Below are 22549 nucleotides of genomic sequence, written 5' to 3' on the forward strand. Positions count from 1 at the left end.
CTGTTGAGCTGAGATTAAAACTGTTTAAGTGTCAGACTAGCATATGTAGAAGGTTCTCGCTGTTCAGCCTACATCTACCGATGTGCGAGGTAGCAAAGGGAAACCTAATGGTTTAAGAACTGTGACATCTCCCTTTCCAATTTTTGAAGTTCCAACTGCAGTAGCTACAGCAGGTCTGTCTGTCAGCCCAGTGATATGTGAGCAGAAATGGTCCAGCTGAGACTGACCCTGGGACGGGCAGTAGCTGTGCTGCTTGTGGGACAGCCTACCCTCAGCGTGCGCTTTGGAAGGGGTCAAACTCCAAATTAAGGATGATCCCAAACCTCAGGGAGACACTTTCCTTAACAGCAATGGGACCTGAGTGGAAAGAAGTGGAAGCCATCTGCTTGGCAACTTGATGAAGATACAAACTAAACTCCTTCCCACATTTCAGCTTTTTGCTCAAGAACCTCACAAGCGCTTGAAAAGCTTTACAAGAAATAGAAAAAATCCCAGAAATTTCATAGGTGGGAGAACTGGAGCACAAATATTAACAACAGAGCCAGGAAAATAACTTGGAAAAATCAACCGTCACCTTTTGTCCATTCCCTGACGTATTTGCTGTATTCCCACCTATCTCCAGGTTCATTTGCTATCTATATTTGAATCACTTTCCAAATAACCCCTCCGTGAAGCTAAAGCCTACTTTTCTACCCAGTATTTAAATATACAGCAAGGTAGGTCCTGATAAAGAGAGGGACCACCATGCGCAGCCAGGGAGAGTGAGGATCCTGGGAGATACTGCAGAACAGCCCGAGTTTCACACTTTTGACTGATGCTGTTTGAGGGATGCTGTGTTAGAATAAATATATATATTTTTTTTTTCTGTTAGAGAAAAGAACTGTTCCTTACTAATCAACCTGTGCCAGACCGAAGTTTCATCAACACAATAGCTACCTGCAGGCTGACTTGCAATTTAGCACATGATTACCTATTGCCAGCAAATCCTCAATCTTCACAGTCCAGGCAGTCAGTGCTGAGAGATGTTTAAAATATCACTTATTGCATATAGCAGAGGAGGAAGGAAACTGGGGGAAGGAAGTGGGAGAAGAAAAGAGCAATGTATTGAAGAGGGGAAAAAAATGGAAGGTAAAAAAAAGCAAGAAGTATAGAAGTGGAAAAAGATGACAAGAAGGAACAGCAAGAAGAATCTGGAACAGGAGTGAAAAAGTAGAGAAAGGGCAGCTGCAAAAAAAAGGGTAGAAGTTTTTAAAAGTTGAAAAATAAATTATGTTTTTTTTCTCCAAAAGCAAACTTCTTGTACAACATGGCTGCAGCAAAATTTACTTACAATCCTTCCCTCCTCCTGCTAAAACTAGCTCAAGATTTCTCAGGAGAACTGCCAAAACTGAAATTTGAAAGGCAAAATCAAGTAGATGAGGAATGCTGAGTCAACATGAGAGCTTCAGCACACCACCCTCATCCCTTCCTGTCCCATCAGGGCATCAGCTATTGGAATGACAACAGCAGCGTTGATCCCTGGTGGGAAGGCAGTTGTCTATGGAAAGGGCCACCACTCTCCATGAGCCAGCGTCCCGCTTCAGAGCTGCAGCCAAAGCCAGGCTGCTTGGCTGCCACAAAACATTTGGTGGTAAAAACCTGCAGCCCAGGTAGCACATGGCACCCCAGCACCTAATTCCTCTCTTTCCCAGTACAAGCAAAGGCAGCAGTTGGGGGTACTCTGCGTTACCCCTCTCAGGGAGCACCTGCCTCCTCGAACTGTTCTGGCTGCTGCTACCACAGTTTGAAGAAATCATTACATGGTGCATCACACTGGGACTGTCAGCTACTGCTTGGTCTCTGCCTTCTCTCTGCTTCTTTTTGCCTCATGGCTTTACTCTCCTAATGACCACGTTCTTTCCATCTGGTTTGTTTTTTCTCCCAGCTTTCCCTTTCTGCATTACTTGCATCCTTCATCTGCAATTACAACTCTCTATTACTGGATCATCTAAAAATATTCCTATTTATTATAATTATACTAAATGCCTTCTTCTGCAGTCTCAATATTCTGAAAGGGAAATCGTTTTCACTAGAAACTGAACCTGAATTCTTTGTTCAGCGGGGAGAGCTCACATTTTCCTTTCTCCTTGGTAATCCACTCTCTCTTTACAGGATCCTTTTACTGCCCTACAGGTAAATTTCCCTTTTTCTTCTTATTCTACAAAGAACACTAACTTCAAACTGAATACATGCCCTACTTTCTTAACTTACCTTATTTTCTACATTTTAGGCTCCTTATTACATTTACATGCTGAGAAAGGAGGCAGCGTTGGGGACATGTCACAAAGCTATGGAAGCAAGTTTCAACTGTGTTTTAAAGGCGCATTACAAGCACCTCCCCTGCTCTCCCACACACAGCCACTGGCTTTTCCACCAGTATAAGTTCAGACTTTTCTAACGTGCCCTAGTCTGTACTATCTAGGTATTGGTATTGCATTGCATGACAATAAATATTAATAGAATAACTTAAAGCTTATTCAGCCTTTCTAGAAGGGTCACCATAGGACATGGAGACTAGGATCCAAACCATGCCCGCTGTTGACACTACAAGGATTAAATTTAACCTGTCTGTACATTCAAAGGATACCGTGTTTCAAAGTTTAGTTCACTATCAAGATATGAGATGACAATTAAATCACAATTGCAGCCTGTCACTATGAAAAGCATGGATGCTAGCAGCTAATAAACCACAGTTTTGGCATCGCTTCACTGACTCACCTAAAAGACGTATACATTCATTATGTTTGGAATCAGAATGACCATGCAAAAATTCCGACCTTTAGGACAATGTTCACTATCGACAGTTGTGAAATAAGACACAACCTTTTTCCTACTTTTCTGAGAAACAAAGGGACGACCTCTAGCAAGATAAATGCTTTGAAACTCCGGCTACGCAAACCTGCAGCCATAATAACAGGAAAGCCAAAACCAAATCATGGCTACCTTAGTCTGCAGATGGGGTCAGTGCTTAAACTTGTGAGGAATGTACTGATGAGAGGTATTAAAAGATTTGGTTCATTGCAGAAGTCATGGCCATTAGTTGTTTCGTTGGGTTTTTTTACTGTAACACATCAGGTGGGCTTTTAGAAAGTCATAGTCCCATCCAGGTCCTCAAAAAGTGGTTGTGTGCCATGGGAGCTGAAGCAGAATCATCGTTAACCATTGGTAGTAATTCACACCCTCTGACACACAGCTGAGCACAACAGTCTCTGTCAAGTCATGACTGCAGTAATGTGCATGCCAGCAAGGTATTTCAAACCTCTCTCCAAATGTCATCAGAGCCCTTCTGTTCTGTGAAATTGGATCACAAAGTAGACTGCTTGAGAAAATTTAAGACATTTCCTAGTTCCATGCAAGATGCAATAACAATCCACTCTTCTTTTTTAAATAAACTTAGCATTTCTAATCTCAGAACTATGTACACCAGAAGGAACAAACCCCTAAAACATTGACAATAAAATTGCACCATTGCATGTAATTAAGGAATCCCAGCCTTGATTTTTTACTTTTTTTTTTTTTTATATATAGTCAAAAATGTAGTTCAGTTCTAATTTCCTCCTAGCCAGACCATACATCTCCAAGAATAAAATTGCTCACTTGTGTGTTTGCACTTTCATGGACTCTAACACGAATAAACATGAGTTAAGAGAAGTGAACTGATAGTTCAGCTGATTATTTTTCTCTCGCATTATTATATTATCAGTTTTAAAATGCCTTTGCATGGATGATTTAACTGGTTAAATAATCTATCATCTATTTGCTTTACACTGAACTAGAATTCAGACATTTCACTCTTTTGTATTTTCTTTTGTTAAGCTAGTTGAGTTAAACATATCCCAGAAAATCACAGGGCCACATTAATACCACTGACTGCAAACCTGAGGCTGGGGATATATTTTGGCAGCCTATTAGTAAAAATACCGGGCAGAGATACTGGCTTTCTGCCTCTCTCCTGTTGTTTGGCTTACATGTTGGTGTAAAAGAAGTTCTCTGGGTGGGAATATGTTGGGAGTTTTTCAAACTTTTCAGCAGAAAAAGTGTCTTGTTAGTTTTACTTGGTGGTTATAAAAAGCTCCTATTTCATTTCCATGCCCTTTTGGGGTCTGCACAAGATTCAGTTTCATTATCTTGTTTTATTTTATCAAGCGTGTAATAAATAATCACAACAAATTTGGAACTTTCCGTTAGTTTACATTGTTCATCTCACTTTTTTTTTCACTGTCCTTTTTTTCCTTTTTTTGTCGTGCTCTTGTTGTTTTCTTACATTTGACTGGAAATTCCTAAGGCTGTAAGTCATGCTGTCATATAGATTCATACAACATGCTGAGAGAAGAATTTGGGAATGACCAAAAAAAGACCTGATAAGTAAGTAGCAATTTGAATTAAAAATGCTTTGTCGTTTCCTGTCCTATTTTCTGTGCACTGATATGCGTCTGAGCACATTTCACTGAAATGTGGTTGAAGCAGCAACTGGAGTGTTGCATACAGATATCTGAGGGTTCCACTAGGACGCAGGAGTCCCCATAAAGGTAAGTTGTTTTCTCATCTGCTCCTTAATGACTTTGACACTGGGAAAAGAAAAATACAAAATAGTTTTCTGGGCAATTTTTTATATCTATCTGTATCTATATCTGACCATCTAGTACTTGTTGTCCAGGAGGGCACAAGTGCAGGAAAGGTATCCACATCGGGACAAAGAAGAAAAAGAAAAAAAAATCAGATCCAATTTATAAACTTCTGTCTTCCAAAACATTTTAAATAACTTTATTTCTTTACTTAACCTCTAGTTTACTCAGCCTTCAATCTACTGCAGAGGCTTTTCTAACTTCAGCTATAGGTTTTTTAGCAATGGTTCCAAAGACAGCTCGATGAGGTACACCCAAGAGTCAAGGAGGGCAAAACTGAACTGAATTCACAAGAGGCAAACAGAAATTATCCAAATTTTCTCCCCAAAATACAATAGGAGACAAGGATATGTGTGCTGTTGTCAGATGATGTGCAAACTCTACAGAGATGATGCAGAGGTCACACCTGTATATCTCTATCCTAGTGCAATTTCACACTTAAAGCAAGTCAGTCACTGGCTCTCTAAGGAGGCTCAAGGCCACAGGTGAAACCACTCTACTTCCACTGAAACTTCTGTTTACAATGAGTCCTCTCAGCATTTCTCCTTTAATATTTTTCAGGAAGTAAAAGTTCAAATTCTAAAGATTTCTTTCTCTCTTTCCTCCCGCCCCTCCGTCTGAAGCTCATAGCTATTTTAAAGCATCATGGCAGGCTGAAAGGTTCCACCCTAGTGACCAACTTGCAAAGCTGGCAGGGTGGAGACCTCATTGAGAAACAGCAGTACCAAGTCCACCAGGACATTCCAGAGGGCTCCCCTTAGCCACATCACAGTAACTGGATTCTCCAATGACCTTCAAGGTGCCACTTCAGCTCCCTCCAAAGAGACTTAAGCAGCCTCTCTGCTATTAAGATGTTCCTTCATTTGTCAACAGAAAGCTGCTCAATTGCTACCCTGAGCAAATTTACATAGAAATTACCAATGATACTCTGCAAACAGTTAGAATTACAGCTGAGCGCCCCAGCAGAAACACTCCAGGATATACAACCTACAAACAAGGCCACTGCTCAAAGACAGGGAGGAAAACGTTATGGGGAAAACAGACCGGACTTGCAGAACTGTTAATACACGTGCATCCAGCACTGTGAGCTGTTTGAGCTCAGAGTATACTAGTCCCTGCAAAACTTGCGCACGGTAGGAAGAAGACCCTGCTAGCATTTCCTTCCACATGCCAAGGATTTCCAAGTTCCCTCTGCATATCTGTCCCATGCAGCCGCATCTTTTTGTAAAGCCTGCAGAAGGCAGGGCAAATTGTTACCCTGTCGCGATAAAGGATGCCTGGCTTTTCAGCTTGGCACTCTGAATCTTATCCTTCTGTCCCTGACAGAGAAGCCTTGCTGCCACGCTCCAAGCTCCTTGAGGACAGCACTCTCTCCTAGTCATACTCTTCAGCCCCTTCCATCTACCCTCGGTCTTCCCAGAGCCCTTCCCCTTTTCTCTCCCCTGGAGAAAGGACCCACTGGGTCACCTACCCGTCATACTACAGGCAAAGTAGGTGCCTGATTTGCTGGAAAGTACCACTTTTTCATTTTGTGATCTTCTTTCTAGGGCTCTTGATTGATCACAACAGGCTTTTATTGGCCAAACTGTAGAGCTGTCCAATATGTCCTTAATTGTTTTCTCAAGTGCTAATTGTGGTAGTATCTGGCCTCCGAAGCCCTGTATGAGGGCCCAGGCAATAACTGATAATATTTCCATGGTTGCTAGACTTGACCAGGAGCACGGCTGAGAACCTAGAGCATTTCTTTCAATGGCAGCATTTTTCCAGAGTTGCCCTTCAAAAGACTAAGTCTTATACAGCAATCAACAGCCTTGGCACAAGGTCTTAGCCTTACAAAACTTAAAAATAAAATAAATAAAGAAATCCCAGACACTTAAAATCGATTGTGTCTGAGGAACAGTAACAGTATTTGGCCACATCTAGCCAAAGAGGACCACTCCAGTAGCCAAATGAAGGAATGGACACTAAAGGATACCAAGAGACAAGGCTGCATTTCCTCAGACATCACGGTGCAGAAGACTACTGGATCAGTTAAGGCCAAATAAAGAGGAATAAAGCAGCAAAAAAAATGTCTGGAAAGTGGTTTCCCCTGTGTAGGTTTGTACATACATGCAGGGGTATTTGTGCGTATGCACATGCAAGACAGAAAAATCAGTGGGTATTCAGCAGGGCATGGGGTATCTGGTGCTTGCTACGTGGTCTGACGGTAAATGACTGTACACAGCAGAAGAAAAATCCCATTTTAAATGATGATCAAAGCCATCATAGGAAAATGAGTAGCTTCCACTTCTTAAAGCAAACAGCCAGCTAATATTTATTCCACAGTATAGACAAAACTCTGCCTTCTGTCAAGGGGAAGGGAACAAATTGTTTTCCCATAATGGTCTTTTCTTTTCAATCAATTTCCCTTCAAGCTTGATTTAAGAGGAGGCCATGTCAGAACCTCAGGCGAATGGAAGAAACGTAAGACACTCCCCCACCAAAGGTGAAAACGATGATGCAGGCAAATTTAGAGAGTTCACTCTAACCACCAGTGCAGCGCACAGCTACAGTCATGCACTCCTCTCGCTCTTCAAATAAAAGGCTTGCAGCCACAACAGCAGTAACGGAGAGGAAGGAGTTCAGAGACGAGGGAACGGCAGCAATGGATGTGTGTTGGAGTATGTGTTGCATTAGTTAGGGATGGAAGTACAACAACTAGAGGAACTGTTGTTACAGGTCATTTCACTACATGCATGCTCACTTACATGCTGTATATGTTATAGGTTTTTTCTCAGTGAGATCTTTGTAGATAGTATTGCCTTATTATTAATATGCACGCATGTAAGAAAGAAGTTATGTTTGGTAAAACCTCCGGCTTCTAAGAAAAGCTATTAGGGGAGAGAAGGAAGAACGAGGCTGCTCCCATAGCATTACACAGGCACTTAGCTACTTGCAGAGCTAGCCCATCAGGGAACACCTTATATTCAAAAATACCTTTGACTTGTTAAAGATTGTGTATATTTTCTGGGGTTGCAGACAGGCCCTTGAGCTGGAAAAATCACAGTAGTTTGTATTTCAGATTGAAATTGATGTCGTAGATGCTTTGCCATCTATTTCTTTTAAATGCAAATTGCCAAAAGACTGCTTCCAGGAGGATGGGGATTTAAAAAGAAAATACTTATGATTTTTAAATCTTGGAAAGATTTTGATAATTTGACCCACATATAGTACAAACACTCGGAACAGTTCCAGTAGTATCTGAACCAAAACACATCGGCTCAAAACATCAATTAAGGTTTTAACAGATGCAGATGTAAAAGGCAGGGGAACCCTTATGTTTCCTCTCAAAGTTCCTCACAGGATGCAGATCCCAGTTAAATAAATCAGCTCGTTAGAAGTCATGGGATTCTTACTGTAACATCTGAGGGAGGGGATGCAAATTGAAGCAACATAACTGCATCCCATTTTCTTCCTGACAGAGATTTCATTTGGACTGTTGCTGTCTCAAGGCAGGAGCACTTTGCATGCATGTTTGAGTACAATGATTTCTTCGTGGCAGTACAGTAAGGAAAGAGCTAGCAAATTATTTGGGTGTTCAATGGATTTTGCAAGCAAGATTCCTAACAAGTTAAGCAAAAGCTAATGAACACCTACTACAATGACATTCCCATTTCCTGGGCCTAATTCTCTCATTACTTATCCACAGGCATAACATGCATGCACTGGCATTAGTATTACTGACAACAAAAGCACAAAGCTACACCCACTGATGACAGCCCCAGAATCATAAGTGTTGATTAAGGTGGGGAAAGGGGCTGCTAGGGAGAAATGAGTTGACATCCAGCAAGGCCAGGCTAGCACTAGCCATGAGAGCTTGCTCCTGGTGCCAAGTACCTATCCATGCACATGTATATCTGTGCATGCACCTGCACAAGGAAAATCTTACAGGAATCTTTTCACGATTAAGATTTTCTCCACAAATGTAGGCCAAGATTTTCAAAAATAGATGTCCAAAGTTAGGCATTCCAAAATCCATATTTAAGCATCTATAGAAGTGGCCTCATTCTCAGAAGTGCTGAAATTGCCAAGAGCTATAAAATGCTCAAAACTTGAAAATCAGGCCACATCTTTAGGTGCTTGAAAACAGATTCAAGGGCCTAAGTTTAGGCATCTGTATTCTTGACTGTAAAATATTATTGCCCATGCAAGACCTGCTATAATCCATCACAAATATATGACATTCTCAACAATGTACTGCACTAATTGGCCCAGATTTCCAGTTGCAGCTGAAAAGGGCACTGCCCATATCAGAGGAGGGTCACAAATGTAGCCACTGCCTTTCTTCACTGATTTCCTGGTGCTATTTATGACAAAAAAAAAAAATACAGTAACCGCCAAATGCACCCAGTGAACAACTGTGGCAGCTGACCTGGCCCATATTCCCTTCCTCTACCCTTAGTCTCCAGCAGAAGAAATGATGGAATCGATGTAAGGTTGCAGTAGTCAAATTAAAAAAAGAAGAGCTCCTTCTTGTGCTGGTCTTGGCCGGGACAAAGTTTCCTTCGCAGCAGCCGGCATGGGGCCACGTGTTGGATTTGTGACCAGCGCTGTCCCCGGGGTCCTGCGGTGCCTGCTGAGCAGGGTGACACAGCGCCAGGGGCTGCTCTGCCCCTCCCCCCTCCCCCCCGGCGAGCAGGCTGGGGGGCACCAGGAGCTGGGAGGGGGCACAGCCGGGACAGCCGCCCCCGCTGAGCCCAGGGGTGTCCCACACCCTGTGGCCTCACGCTCAGCACATACAGCGGGGGGAGGAGAGGGAAGGGGGATGTTCGGGGCGATGGCGTTGGTCTTCCCCAGTCCCCATCACATGTGCTGGAGCCCTGCTGCCCTGGGGATGGCTGAGCACCCCCTGCCACGGGCAGCGGGGAAGGAATGCATGGGCTGGCTTTGCTTGAGTGCACAGCTTTTCTTTACCTATTAAACTGTCTTTATCTCAACCCATGATTTTTTTTCACTTTTCTGATTCTCTCCTTCATCCCACCAGGGCGGACTGAGCAAGCAGCTTAGCTGCCTGCTGGGGTTAAACCACACCACCTCTGTACCAGGGTAATCCTCCCACCGCCACCTATTTGCGTGTTTAAATGTATGCGATGCAAGCGAAATAGGCCCCATACTTTGTCAATGCCAACCACATTTATTAAACATGTCAATAGGGTATATCTGTTTACTAAATGTTACCAAGTAGAATTCAGTAACATCTTCCGAAACTGATGCTGGGTCCTTCAATTTAGGGATATGAAAGAGAAATACGTACACACAACTGTTCGGTATGCTGATACCCCAGTAAGAAAATGGCTTCCCCTATGCTACATGTGGTAGGAGCAGAATAAAAATAAATAAAAAAAAACACCAGACAATATTTAAAGGCAAAAACACACTAAGGAATGGTTCATCGACAAAATAGCAAATATAAAGATTTTATTTTAATGCATTGGTACAACTTCTCTGCTTCCTGCGAATCCAAAATTCATGACATAATCCCCATGAATTACTCTGTAACAAAATTCTCAGTATGAATCAGGGTCTTCAGGGTACTCCTGTTCTCCTTTTTTCAGCATAATTTTTAAATAATTGCTGCATCCTGTAGCTTCAGCATTTGGGCAGCAGCAAACACCATTACACACTGCACCTGTAGGCAGCGACGCTGTCCCACACAGCTGCAAAGCACTCTCTGATGAATGGGCACACTAGAATCACACAAAATTATCCTGAATATGAGGTCATTCATCAAATGTGGCAATATCTTACTAAAACTGCAAAGAAAGCAACCATACTTCCCATAGCTTCTTTTATCCAAATGGTTCCTTATAAGTCTACCACGTTCACCCTTTTAATGTAAGCTGTTTGTATGCTTACAAAGGGTCAAATTCTCGTACATCCTAAAATGATGTAATTCCATTAATAACGGAGCTGCCATCATCTTGAACAAGCGAGAATCTGATCACAAATTCCTTCACTTAACAATAAACTACAGCCACTTCTGGGACGGGTACAGCCACTGTTCAATGCCACAAAAACAACATTATTGAGGATTTATAGCCAGAAATAGAGTAAAACGTGTATTTTCAAAGATACAGCAAGGGGAAATTAACACAGGAAATTAATCCAAACTGGCCAGAATGTTAAAATATATTGTTTCAACATTATCTCCCAGAGAACAATACACCTAATAGATCACCCACAACCATGAGCACAGGTTAGCTGAACCCCCTACAGAGCATCCAGGCACGACTCCTACCAGGGAGCCGCAGTCACTCTTCCTGTCCCACCAACCCCATCTGGTGAGTCCACATTCTTCTGTGGGCTACCCACATAAGCCTCTCCTATTTCATTAGGGCTATCTCTGCTGAAGCGTATGTTTATATGATTCTTGAATCCAAAGCATGGAGGGACTTGCTTACTGACTGCTCCAACTTCTTCCCAGAAGCTGAATAGCTGCTGAGAGGCTAAGAGTATTTTTTCAAGCACAGGACCCGTTATATGACTTCCAGACCACCCTCTTTACTCACAAACCTGGCCAAATACAAGGTAATTCCAAATGCATGTTTGTCAGCAAAAGACCTTGCAAACTTACCCTTAGCTCATGTGAGCCAAAAATACTTCAGTGCAAAGGTGGCATCACTGAGCAATTTATAGCAAAAATTCTTTTTCATCTGCTATATAGCCCAGTGACGCGTGAACTAGAAATAAATTCCCAAGGTATAATAAATGGGAAGATAAGTGGGCTCTAAACTACTTTTGTCCAGAAACTTCCCCTTTCACACATGTTGCTGCAGTTCTCTTATTCCTAATGATCTACTTAGGAAAAAAGAGCATATGGGAAGGCCCCTGCCAGAAAATACTTGAATGAGCTGAAAGTGGTGTTTCAGACACCAAAAAGACAGGGCAAGGCAAGGCATTCCTGCCAAATGGCTCTTAAAGAGGTAACAACAGAAGAGTGAAAAAAGGATATGATGGTACTAAAGCCTGATGAGGGCTGGACAGGAATCACAGGAAGCACTTCAGCAGAAATGGAAGCAAGAAAATAATTCTGCGGCGCCTTGGGTGACAAGTGGTATGATTTGAGCACGAAATGTTAAAACACTGGCAGTTCAGAAAGAAATGTGGAGAGAGCAAGATAGGCACAAATACAGAAATGGCTGCAGGTTGCTACCTCAGCAGCCACTTGAATGAGCTGCACTCAAGGAAATCCAAAGGAAGAAAGTCGCAACAGTCAGTACAAAAGATTAACAGAAGTATGAACAAAGCAGTTAGCTGGAAGATCAGGTTTAGTCAGGAAAGCTAGATCTGTTGTTGCCTGTGCCAGACCAAGAGCTGGATGAGTGACAGGTGCTCAGTCACCTTCTCCTTCCTCTTAGCAGTGGGCCAAAACAAAGAAAGCATGCACAGCTACAGGTTCTACTATATGGCTCCTATACATCATTGAGAGAGGAGCTGCTCAAAGTAGGAGGAAAAAGCTGCCCCTGAATCTTGGTAGCAATGTGTGGCACAAGTTCCCAGGAAGGTACCACTCACACAGCAATGCCAGCAACAGGTATTTCACGGCGAGTATTTGTATTCAAAACCCTGGACTCCATTTTGCAGACTTCTGCTCAGGAGACCACCAGTGTAAGCTGCATAGGAATGCTCCTGCAAGACAAGACTCCGTGGCAGAAGCAGTGGATGTAAAGGGGACCACCAGAAAACATTAGGGACAGAGGCTCAGATTCCTCTGCCATTTACATTTCCATCTTTATATTTTAATAAACAAAGATTTTTCTTGCCGAGCAATGCATCCACTAGTCCCTAAGGACTACACCATCAAGTTTAAACCTTGAGTTTATGAAGCTCATTTGCTCCTTTCATTAGCTCTTATTGTTCCCTCTTCCGTGCTGCTGCAGGTATCTCTGCTGCTGTTGAGAGACAGCAACTTGCAGCCACCTGGGTCACTGTGGAGCTGTGCTCTTCACCACAGCCCCGTTACCCTGGCAAACACTCTGCCTTTCCTACTGCACCCTGAAAGTGCCAACCCCTTCTTCAGAGAGGCAGTCAGCTACAGTAAGAAGAGATATATATCACGTACTCCATTATTTAGTAATTATATCATTATAAGAAAAAAAGAAAAAAGACAGACGCTTTGGCTCATATCAATGCCAGCAAATGCACAGGCACCTGTTAGCAGATCAAAGCTAGTGAATATTGAAAACAAGTGGTTTGAAATTTTGGTTAAGCTTTGCATGGAGTATGCAGTTACTGAGTATCTGGCCTAAATATATATTACCTTCTTAATTGATGGTTTGTTTATATTCTAAAGTATTGAATTTTGCATTTCTTGTAAGGTTTTCTAACCAACTTCCCTTAGTGAGAGTTTGGTCATAACTTACATCGTGTTCTGTGTAACATTTCTAACACACTTAGGATTCCCCAAAACTGCACAGCAGTGAGTTCCAGAGACTCGTTATGTAGAGAAAAACAGAGGATTTCCTTAGATTTCAAATATGCAGCTTCTTTGGGAATCCCTTGCAAATATGCACTGATTTGTTATATTATAACCTTGCATTAGACAACGTACCGTCTCCTTGCATTTATTAAGGACACATAATTAACAAAAAGCAGCACATCTTAAGGACATTACTTACAAGAAAATAAGAATAAATCCACTGGCTGTCAAGAGAAGCCTAAAGCACACTATAGAATAAAGCCAGTGCTGTGATTTCAGTATTCAATTATAGAGCTGTGTTCAATAACAAAGTGCGTTTCACTACAGATTAACATCGCTTAGGTTATTGAAAGCACACTGTGCTCCATAGCTTGCTTTTTTTGGAGGGAGGAGAGGGGGTAGTATTAAAAGCCTCCTTTCCTTCCTTAATTCCAGCTTGAAGGGCTACAGATAAAAATTGGAGATGGGCTTTCATTGCTGGGTTTCTCAGCTTTCTAATTATATACCATACTCCATAAAACATGTGCTGCAGTAAAGAACCAGAGGAACTGGCAGATTGAAGCAGAATGAAAATGTCTTAATCCTTCTGACCTTTACCACAATTTTCTTTCTTCAACAGAATACACAGCTGACCTTTTCTACCTACTGACAGCACAGCTTATGGCAGATTTCCATTATCCAAAGTGCTCTGCAAACTCGCTGCAGCTACTGCTGCTAACCCAGCTCGGTTCTGCAAGGGTATTATAATGCACAACTCACTGAAACCTTAACTGTGGGTTGATACCTGTTCCAGAAAGTTGCAATGGCCACGCTTGCATACCTGCCAGCTTACCAGATGCACGCAGAGGCAAAATACCAGCAAGACAGCCAAACATTACAGATGTACCCAGCAGAAACAGGGCTGATGCCTTGCCAGATGCACCGAACGTGTTCATCTAGGTCACAAACTCCACTGGATTGAGGGATGTCTCAGTCATTAGGCTGCCTGCCCAACATATGGGGGATCTGTCTCTGACTCAGTACGTGACTTCGGGAAAGTCACTAGACCCCTATGGCTCCCCTCTTTACCTGTAAAATAGGGGTGGATCGCATCTCCTTACTTCAGTGTTATGGAACCCTTACAGACACTGAATCACTGCCAGCCACTCTGGTAACAGGGTCCAGATGGAGAAATTTGGAGAATATTTTAGGTGAAGTTCATAATTTTATTATGGAATAACAACAAAATATTGGGGCGGTATGGTATATAAGGTTTTATTGGTACAAGCTGGATATGGACATAAACTAGAAAAGCCCAGAGTGATTTAAGGAAGCCTGTATCAACTGACCAGCAGCAAAATCTTTATACCCAACTGCACCATCCCGGCCTCTGTAAATTTCATGGTTTTATTAAGAAAACTGAACGTTTGTGATACTTTTATGTTTTTTCACATCTTTTTAATTGAAACTATTTTTAAATTGCTCCAGCTGTAAAGCCAGACTCTCTTAGTAACCATGTGTCCAACTACAAAGCTAAGGGAGGAAAAAACAAAAAATAAAGTAATATTATTATTCCCCAAATAACCTGAATTCTTATGCTTTTTTTTTTTTTTTTTTTTTTTTTTTTTTTTAATTAGATTCAATACAGACACTTAAAGTCAAGTCTGTTGAGTACTTATCATATACCTTGGTAGAGAGCACCAGAAACCGAGCAGTTCAACACTTCAGATCCACACAACTCTGTGTCACCGTGGCCAAAGACAAAGATGCTGGGGTTTGAAAAGGAGTCAAAGGCGGTAAAGGTCTACTACAAAAGAGCCATTTTCATCTAGAAATCAAAGCAGTGGCTGCAGTAAGGGTGCGGGAGCAGTGTTTGTCTCACTCTGCCTTGGCTTGGGATTTACACCCCCAGGGGTTTCCATCCTGCATCCCAATGTGAGTTTACAGGGAAATCAGCACGGAGAGAGAAATACGAAGGCTCAGACAGGGAGATGGAAAAAAGGACGGGAGGCAAGGATGGGCAGAACCGTCACACTGCAAGTGGGAACCAAGCCTCCTTACGTGTGTGACCACTGAAGATACTTTTTTGAAAGAAGTAGAACTAAACTGGATTTGAAGAGGCCTGTGATGCACCCCACCAGTAGGGAACTTCATGAGGAACAAATTCCAGACAGCTGGAGCAGTCCTGAATGCAGCACTCAAAAATGATCACAAACACCACAAAACATTAGAGTCCAATATATGTGATCTAGCATAAGCACAGTGCAAGAATTTCAGTGGTCTGACTAAAATCCTCTTTGGGTAAATATATTCTCAGCTCCATAAAATTCCCCTGCAGACAATATTCTTTCTTTTGCTATAATTTGCCACTAACCAGTCATAATGTTTTGTGCCACAATGACAGAAAAAAAATACTGTTCGTAAAGCTTTGCAAGGGGCTTCCACAAAGAAAAAACACAGTCCCAGAAATAGCATTGCAGGAAAGTGTTATTTTAGATTTTAAGACAACCAGAACCAGTGCATGATTCACGTACGTACATTTAATTTCAAATTCTGCTGACACTAATAGATTACTGTACATTGAAAGGAATTTAGAATATAGGTATCATTTAAAATTATCCCATGCTTGGGCCAGAATGACTCAAATTGTGGATGAACAGTGACTTACGATCAAAATATAAGAACAGGACAAAAAATACTATATAAAATATACTATATATATTAGACATACAGTAATTTGTTGTACACAGAGAAAGTGTATTGAAAGTATGTTCACGTCAGTAGAATTCAGAAAGGAGTAAATTTTTTAAATCTTACACAAAATCCTGATTTCCCCATAGAATTCTAACCTGGTTAATTTTGTTTTGCAACACAGAAAAGCTTTGGAAAGTATCTAAAGGACTAATCATTCATTTCTACTTAGCTAGTGGGTTTGGCTCTGACATTTCCTTCTTCATTTTTCTTCAGACTGCCCACCAAATATTGCAAAGCTCCATTGGGCAATGCTAAGCAGGAATAGACATGAAGAAAATCTGTAATTGTCTTAGACTGATTTAGGAAGACAGTTTCAAATTTGAATATGAAAAACCTGTACAAATGCTGACTAAGAAGAGAAACAGAAATCTACAAACATGAGATGCACAGGAAACATAGAAGAACCTATTCAGAAAGATAAAAATCAAATAAAAGCAGAAAAATTTAGGCTCAAGAGCATGGAAATCTTCCTGAAAGTGAGACAATGCTATGAAATTACTCTTTATTCTTTATGTTTGTCACAGAACCTCAAAACTGGATCACAAATACAAAGTGACAGTGTCATTTCTCAGAGGCTAAGAACCTATCGCTAAGGGCACTTAAAATTAAAATACGCAAGAATGGAAAAAGCAATTGAAAACAAACCTGTAGGGGCCCCACTGATGTTTAGAGTATCATAAGATAAGTTTTTCATTTCTGAACAATGTTTTTATAGCAAAAGTAAAAGATTTATGCATGCAGGGAAAAGGATACTGCATGACAGGCTCTTGTGCCTTGAAAGAAGGCATGGTTATAGAGGTACGATCTTCCAGTAGTAAAACACATTCACAGGCAAGTAGGACAAATCTTATAAACATGTTGAAACATTGCCACAGAACGCCGAGACAAGGTGACTTTGCTGAGCAAAGGCCATAGTTTCAGACACAGACTTCTGTTTGCTTTCACAGCCATCTGATCATACTACCAAAATCTGATGCATCACTAAATCTTCAAGAAGCTGCTACTCTGGGATCATTTGCTCATTTTCCCAATTTCTAGATCTGAACTCCTCCCTCTTCAGCAACCCAATGGCGAGATGCTACCTCAGCCTGTCTCTCCAAGAACCAAGATTTTGTTTTCAATAATCCAGCTCTGGATTTGCCACAGTCAATTCCACTGTCTGCTGGCAGACAATGCTGAGGGCTTTGGCCTCACTTTGCATCAGGGAGAAAAGGTCCTTTCCAGCGTCTACTCTTGACAGCAATTGTCCTTTCCCACTGATGTTTCCTCAGCAGACAAATAATTGATACTAACACCCCCACTCCAGGTGAGAAAGATGGCCCATTTGAGCACCCTATTCTTTTTCCTAATCTGTTACTGATAAGCCTCAGTGTGACTCAACCGTCTGTCTCTGAGAAGAGGCTTAAAATAAAGCAAATCTGCAACTGTGAGAAGGTGGGAAAATAAATGGCTTTTTCTCTGGAATATTTAGAATCATAGAATTATTTAGGTTGGAAAAGACCTTTAAAGATCATCAAGTCCAATTGTTAACCCAGCACTGCCAAGTCCATCTCTAAACCATGTCCCTACACACCGCATCTACACGTTTTTTAAATACCTCCAGGGATGGCGATTACACCACCTTCCTGGGCAGCCTGTTCTGATGCCTGGCCACCCTTTTGGTGATTTTTTTAATCCTAATATCCGGTTTAAACCTCTTCTGGCATAACAAGGCACTGAGCCTTGTTGAACCTCATACAATTGGCCTCAGCCTGTCAGTCCAGCCTGTCCAGATCCCTCTGCAGAGCCTGCTGACCCTCCAGCAGATCAACATTCCTGCCAACTTGGTGTCTGCAAACAGACTGAGGGAGCACTCGGTCCCCTCGCCCAGATCATCGATACAGACACTGAACGGGGTGGCTCCAGCACGGAGCCCTGGGGACACCCCGTGTGCCCGGCGCCAGCGGGATGTGACCCCGTTCCCCACCGCCCCGGGGTTGGCACCAGCTTCTCACCCAGCGCAGAGCACACCAGCCCAACCGTGAGCAGCCAGTTCCTCCAGGAGATGCTGTGGGAAAGTGTCAAAGGCTTTGCTAAGGTCCAGGTAGACACCAGCCACAGCCTTTCGCTCACCCACTAGGTGGGTCACCTTGTTGCAGAAGGAGATCAGGTTCATCAAGCAAGACCTGCCTTTCACAAACCCTGTGTTGGCTGGGCCTGATCCCAGGGTTGTCCTGCACATGCCGCATGATGACATTCAGGACAATCTGCTCCATAACCTCCCCCAGCACCAAGGTCAGGCTGACAGGCCTGTAGTGCCCCAGATCCTCCTTCCTCCTGCCCTTCTTGTAGATGGGCATCACACTGGCTGACCTCTAGTCTGCTGGGAATTTCCCAGTTAGCCAGGACTGTCCATACATGACAGAGTGACGTATGATGGTGAGCTCCTCTGCCAGCTCCCTCAGTACCCTCAGGTGGATCCCATCTGGCTCCATAGACTTGTGCATGTCTAAGTGGAGCAGCAGGTCACTAACTGTTTCCTCCTGGACTGTGGGGACTTCATTCGGCTCCTCATCCCTGTCTTCCAGCTCAGGGGGCCGAGTACCCTGAGGGTAACTGGTCTTGCTATTAAAGACTGAGGCAAAGAAACCATTAAGTACCTCATCCTTTTCCTCATCCTTTTTGGCCGTGTTGCCTGCCACATCTAATAAAGGGTGCAGGTTATCCTTGACCCTTCATTTGTTTCTAATGCATTTGTAAAAACATTGTTTGTTGTCTTTTACGGCAGTGGCCAGCCTGAGTTCCAGCTGTGCTTTCGCCTCTCTAATTTTCACCCTGCAAAACCTCCTGACATCCTCATAGTCCTCCTGAGTCGCCTGCCCCATCTGCCAAAGGTGGTAAACTCTCCTTTTCCCCTGAGTTCCAGCCAAAGCTCTCTTCATCCAGGCTGGTCTTCCCCACTGGCTCGTCTTTTGGCACACAGGGACAGCCTGCTCCTGCATCTTTAAACTTCCTTCTTGAAGGACATCCAGCCTTCCTGGGGCCCTTGGCCCTTCAGGACTGTCTCCCAAGGGACTCCATTGACCAGGCTCCCAAACACGCCAAAGTCAGCCCTCTGAAGTCCAAGGTAACGCTCCTGCTGCCCCCCTCCTTACTTTTCCAAGAACTGAAAACTCTATCATCTTGTGGCTGCTACGCCCAAGGTGTCCTCCGACCACCGCGCCACCCACCAGCCCTTCCCAGTTTGTAAGCAGCAGGTCCAGTGGGGCATCTCCCCTGGCTGGCTCCCTCACCCGCTGTGCCAGGAAGGTCTCTTCCACGCACTCCAGGAACCTCCCAGACAGTCTCCTCTCCCCTGTGTTGTACTTCCAGTGGACATCTGGTAAGTTGAAGTCCCCCAGGAGAACAAGGGATCATGATATTTCTCCCAGCTGCTCGTAGAATGTTTCACCTGCCTCTTCACCCTGGCTGGGTGGTCTATAACAGACTCCCGCCAGGTATCCACCTTGTTGGCCCTCCCACTGATTCTTGCCCATAATTTCATTACAACTGACAGAAGTTTGCGAACATGTTGCACTTCCTCAACAGTGTGGAACTGCATTGAGGTCATGCTCTTAAAATAAAATCAAGAAAAAACAATAATCTCCTTGGTTTTGCATCACATGCAAACTTTACATTGCACAAAACTGTAACGATTGCATCTTTTCCCATACAGGTGCTCAGAATATAGGTACTTCAGGAAACATCAAGCTGAGGGTTTCCACACTGAAATCCGGGGGAAGAGTAAGTGCTGGCTGTAAGCCTGTGGCTGCGTCACTTTACCATCCTGCCCTCCAGGGAGGGGTTGGAGAAACAGCAGGCTAGATTTGCTTTCTTTTCCATTTTCAAAAGAATTTGTTTGTATGCGCATGGGTGCGAAAGAGGGACATGAAGGGAAGGTCTCCTTTCAGGAATGGACCTGAAAATGGGAATTTTCAGCAGCATAGTATGTCACCAAATATCTTGTTGCTTTCTCTACCGTTACGAAAAGCAATACTTGTTTGCCCTTGCCTGCCATATTTGCTTTGTAGGGTTTGCCACATACAGGCCCTCATTTGCCACGCTGTAGCACAGGAAATCTGGGATTCTCTCTCTGTGGGGCTAATTAGGTCAGGGATTACTATTCCCCTCCAGTATCACTATCAAATGCCTGAAAGTACAGACACCAAAGCTCTTAACTGCACTCATCCTTGCTCTGTATTTCCACCCAACAGAGACAAACGCCCTGGAAAAATTGCTGCTGGAGCAAGCTAATGTTAAAAACAGAGTTCACTTTTATTCTTTTAAATGAGTTAGTTAGAAACCAGTCAGCTGTTTGTTCGGCATTCTGAGCCAAAGCCAAGCACCTATGTCTCCCTCGACTTGCATTAGTCTTGAGAACGCAAACAATAAGCAAGCTGGGGCTTAATGAGCCCGCATGTGGGGGTCAGTCTGGCGGAACGGAGCAGGATGGTAATTTTTGGAGCCATCCCAGTTTGAAACAGGAACTACAGAGGAGGATAACAAGAGCAACAGAGAACTAGGGACCTGCAGAGATACCTCATTCAAAGGATTTCACAGATAGCGACTCCCTTGTGGCTTCTCTACTCCAGCTAATCTAAGATACTATTGCCCAAGTACTGGCACTGAGCAGCTAATCCAGATCAGCTTGCATCAGCCTTTGGCATAGCTGCAGTGGCGCATCTGGGTTGAGAAGGCAATGAGCCGCCTCCCCAGGAATGTATAAACACACTGGCTTTCAGAGAGATTCTCTTCAAATAAAATGTGTACGTACAACACACAAAAGGAACATACTTGAGACTGAAGAAACACCTTAACAGCTCTAAAACCTTTCTGTAACTATTTCTGAACAACACATAACAGAACCTTCTGCTAAAACCCAAGTGTATGACAAGCACAGACTTTCACCGTTAGAGCCAAAAGCAAACCTCCTTTAATTGTCTCTAAAACGTGGAAGATTAAAAAATCCAGACGTAAAAGCACTCCACCAACTAGGCAGTCAATAGGCGACACATGCTAGAGGAAATGGAGAGCCATGGTACCATCTTCAACCTTCCCTTTCCCGACTCATTCCACAGACCCCATTCTGGGGCACATTTCATATTCCCTTTGTTACTCAACTTCTTAACAGACTCCTTTCATTTCCCTGGCCTTCGCAGCCCTGACGAGCAGGAAACTCATTAACCCAAGAGGCTCAGATATAAAGGTGATGGGTTGTGAGAAATTTCGAGAGGCAGACTGCGTTAGTGTCATACGCATATCTTTGGGCCACCCAGAGAAGGAATCTTCAATTATTGCAAAGCAATTTAATGAGCTTTTGAAAATTTTACCTTGACAACCCGTTCCCCAAGCTGCAAAACAATGAACGGAGAAATCTGAACATCAGAGAACTGAATGGTTAAAATCCTGCTTGCGATCTCCTGCAGACACTTTCCCTGGGAATGTTTGAGCATAATAGTTCTGCGTAGGCAGAAAAGAACTGTTGATATTTTAGTCATCTGTATAGATCCTGGTTTGTTGTTTGGTTTTTTTCAATTAAAAAAATAAAAAGGTGCATCTAATGATTTTTCAGAAGTGGACTAGTATAGCCATTAAAAATAATATTCATACAGATTGTAATCAGCTCCTGTGTCTCTCAGCACATGTGTGGGTTGGAGATGAGTGCTGTGGCCAGTAGGCAGGGCCTTTTTTGGTACTGATGGGGGTGTATATTAAAACTTTAAAAGTTACTCTGATTAATTCACATCAAATCTGCTTAATTTTCCTCCCTGCTTAATTATTCCAGCTCCTAAGATTCCCAAAAGGGAGTCAATTGTGCTCTTGAGCTTCATGATTAGACTCCTGCCTTTTTTTCAACTAGATTGAGACCCACCAACTCACAAGGAAGTTGGCTGGGACTTTTTCACATACTGGTTGTCAGAGCAGTATCAAGAAAAGGTAATTTCATAATAAGAATCAACGTCTCTGTTCCTGAACAGATCCCTCCTTTGAGACTACATATTGGTAGAATTCAAACTATGTAATTTCAGTTCTTTTCGGTACCTTCAATATACTCTGGCTTTGGACATAAATACTGAGAAAATGCCTTCATACAAAGTTTGTCTATTGGCAATCCCCAGGGAGCAGGAGAGGTGGAAAGATTTTGCTTCCCAAGTAGTTTTATCAGGGATATTCAAGGAATTTTAATTGTTTCCTACAATATCAACATTTCCCTGACTGGGAGAGCAGCACCATGCTTTGCAGAGCAGTCATGGCTTCTCCCTAACTATGATCCTTTGACCACAGTTTTCACGTCACTGTAGTGCTATTGCTTTTAATTCTTCTTGAGTTTATGCCCATTCTAGACACAATAACCTGATTAGATTCCTTTCCTCAGAAAGCTGAGAGGAGGTCACATCAATCACAGCAAGAGTTTCCTGAACACACAGAGAATGAGAATAGGTCGGATACCTCTACATTTTCCATTCTCCTACAGAGAAAGAGAGTGCCCATTCATGTAATAATCCTTAATGCAGGTATACAAAATTTAATTGCGTATTTCATTCACCTCCCCAAAATGTATATGCAATCTAACTGAAACTACTGGAAATAAAAATCATGTTCAAACTGCTCCAGCCAAAATAATGTCAAGTACAATCTAAAAAAGGCTATATAGTGTTTCAAAAGAAAGCCTTTA

The 22549-nt window shown here is 42.8% G+C and overlaps 1 protein-coding gene and 1 long non-coding RNA gene across 28 annotated transcripts in view; one reads left to right on the top strand and one right to left on the bottom strand.

Moving 5' to 3' along the window:
* The window catches only part of NRXN3 (neurexin 3), a 1019675-nt gene that overhangs the window by 450090 nt on the left and 547036 nt on the right, over positions 1–22549 (bottom strand). The window lies entirely within an intron of this gene.
* The window catches only part of LOC308067070, a 129525-nt gene that overhangs the window by 36315 nt on the left and 70661 nt on the right, over positions 1–22549 (top strand). Inside the window, exon 2 of the long non-coding RNA XR_013929439.1 lies at positions 1–22549. This exon is cut by the window's left edge and continues 26397 nt beyond it; it is cut by the window's right edge and continues 70661 nt beyond it. This is a non-coding gene — a long non-coding RNA (uncharacterized lncRNA).

The sequence above is a fragment of the Falco punctatus genome (assembly GCF_963210335.1).
Source record: "Falco punctatus genome assembly, chromosome: 7".
NCBI classification, from domain to species: domain Eukaryota; kingdom Metazoa; phylum Chordata; class Aves; order Falconiformes; family Falconidae; genus Falco; species Falco punctatus.